The sequence below is a fragment of the Varanus komodoensis genome, unplaced genomic scaffold (assembly GCF_004798865.1).
Source record: "Varanus komodoensis strain SLA01 unplaced genomic scaffold, ASM479886v1 scaffold202, whole genome shotgun sequence".
NCBI lineage: Eukaryota > Metazoa > Chordata > Lepidosauria > Squamata > Varanidae > Varanus > Varanus komodoensis.
Window position 1 is genome coordinate 27,455 of NW_025335572.1, and position 2,792 is coordinate 30,246.

Sequence of the window (2,792 nt, forward strand, 5' to 3'; positions counted from 1 at the left end):
GGGGGAGGGTTAGATAAGGCTGGGTATTTAGGGGAACAGTTTAGATTCACCCCCTAGAAGTGAAGGAGCTCCTCAGAGCAGTAGGAATTACAAAGGAGTCAGTCACCGACGGGGTACAACCAAGGTTAACCAAGGGAGTTGCGGGGGTACTCTCTTTCCTGCTGGCCTCCATTTTTGAGGCCTCATTGAGAACAGGTGTATTTTGAGAGAACTGGAGCTTGTTAGTGCTCCCATTCTTCAAAATGGGTAGTAGAGGGGACATGGGGAATTACAGGCTCTTTAGCCTTTCTTCCATTTTGGGTGGACAATGACAAGGCTCATAGTAAGAAACACTCTGCAAACCCTAGGTAGGGAGGGAAGATGGCAGCCACTCAAAAAAAATACAAAACCAGGTCCTGCCACATGAACCTTGTGGAATTCTATCACAAGGTTTCAAGGTGGCTAGTTGGAGGGAACGCCGGGGATGAGGTTTACCTGGATTTCTGCAAAGCTTTGACAAAGTGCCACATGTTATCCTCATTGAGAAATTGAGGAGTTTTGGGATAGACCGATACACCATCTGATGGATGAGGGCATGGTTGATGGATGGAAAGCATAGGGCAACTCAGTGGGGAATCATTGGCCTGGCGGTTGCTGATGGGTGGATTCCCACACTGCTCTCTCCTGGGACCAATCTTTTTCAATCTTTTCATCAATGAACTAGAAGAGGGGGTGACCAGTCTGCTGAACAAATTCACAGCAATACTACAATGGGGGTTGTTTCCACAATTGATGAGTCATCCAAAAGGATCTGGACAGACTATGGAAGTGGACCAGAGACAACAGCATGGCTTTCAAAGTTGATATAAGTGGAAGGTCTTGCACTTGGGGCATAGGAATGGGCATCATAAGTACAAGTTAGTGGAGAAGTGTCTGGAAAGCAGCACTTCTGAGTGGAATCTCAGGGTGACGGTCGACTGCAGGCTAAACATGGGACCTGCGCGTCCAGCTAGAGGTATCCCATGTAAGCGACTGGTGGCCCTACAGCTCCTTCCAGGGACCTTGTGTGACTGATGGGCCACCACTCCCTCCAGTGCAAGTGCTGCTCATTGAATTTCTCACAGGCACATGTTGCCTGGGACTGTGTATCTGTTCAGCAGCTGGATGTTGCCCTGTCTTGATATGTGAAATCATTGCACTCTGGCCCTCTCAGTCCCTGCATCTCCTTTCCACCCATTGCATTGTGTCCCTTTCCGTCAGCCCACTGATGGATTCCATTGCTCTAAGCTACTTCGCCTGTGCCTGTCCACCCCAGGTTTCCTGGCTTCCCATTAAATTTTGATGAACTAAGTTTAGGATACTCCTGCTAGCACAATGCCTCTGAAAGTGTCCTTTTGACCCACAACCAAAAAACCATAATTCCCTGTTGGGCTTCTTAGTGTGCTCAGATCTGCTCTGTTCATGGGTTTCTGGGGCGGGGAGGAGTGGTTCAGTTTATGTTTGGCCATTGGTGTTTCAGAGTCAAAATACTGAGTTTCCCAGTCTGCTCCCTTATCAAGAGACTCCTTCACTGTTGTTTCTGCTCCCCTCTCCCCATTTGCTGAGTACCTTTATGTTCCCTGTATTGTGCAATTCCTCTTTAAGTATTCTGTAGTGTTTTCCATCATTTCTCCTTCAATAGAATTCACTGCACCAAGAAGTTGCACATGAGGTACAAGAATGTTGAGAAGGTATAGGATTTGAGAATAAAACTAAGATTACATTAAAGAGTCTTGAGAAATAGATTTAAAAAGAAATATTCTTGCTGAAGAATGAAATCATATGTTGGATAAGAGAAGTTTTAAATTTGTTAATAAGAATTCAAGAGAATTTTTATACACTGGTTTGGAAATGTGACTTAACTCTGGTTCAATCGAATTACATGAATAATAAATATTCTAATATGTGTTGGAGATGTAACCACGAAGTGGGTACATATTTCCATATGTGGTGGAAGTGTAAATATATAAATGAGTTTTGGGAAAGGGTTTTTCTAGAAATTGGTAAAATATTGAATTTAAATATTGACTTTGAACCTGGATTAGCATTATTGTTATTCTTTAGAAAATTGTGGAACAAAATACTAAAGAATTGATGATAAATATATTCACAGCAGTCAGAATAATAATAGTAAGGTAAGGAACGGAAAAAAAAGGTGAATATGATAGAGTTGACTGGTATGAAGAAGTCTGCATTATAGCTACTAATGATAGGTTAACCTATTATATTGAATGGAGAAAAGATCGGACAACTGAAAGTAAATTTTAAAATATCTTGAAACCTTTTCTGGAATATGTTTTAATAGAAGGAAGGGGTGTGACCCACCCCAAGAGTCAAATGAAGCTCTGGAGGGGAGGTGGAACAACCTGAATGAATCAATGATCTCACACTAGGTCGCTCAAGTTGCTGGTCCTGGTGGAGGTAGCACTACTCTTGATGTCCTCTTTGATGAGTGATTCTAGTGACAGTCCTTGTCATTCTGTTAATTGTATTGTTTTTCTTAGATATAAAAAGAAAGAAAATTGAATAAAGGTATAAAAACAAAAGGACATTTTAAAAAAAATACAGTCCTGCACATTCAAACTCCCACCTTCTGCACAGCTCCCTGCCAGGGCTTTTGTATCGGCAATTTCACTGCGAGCCCCACTCACGTGTGTGCCAATTACGTAATATGGGATAATTCTGCAGGGCCATTTGCTTCCTAAGGAGCAGAACCTTGCATATAAATGAGACCTCTTCCTATCATCAGTTGAAGAACAAAAAAGTGAGGATAA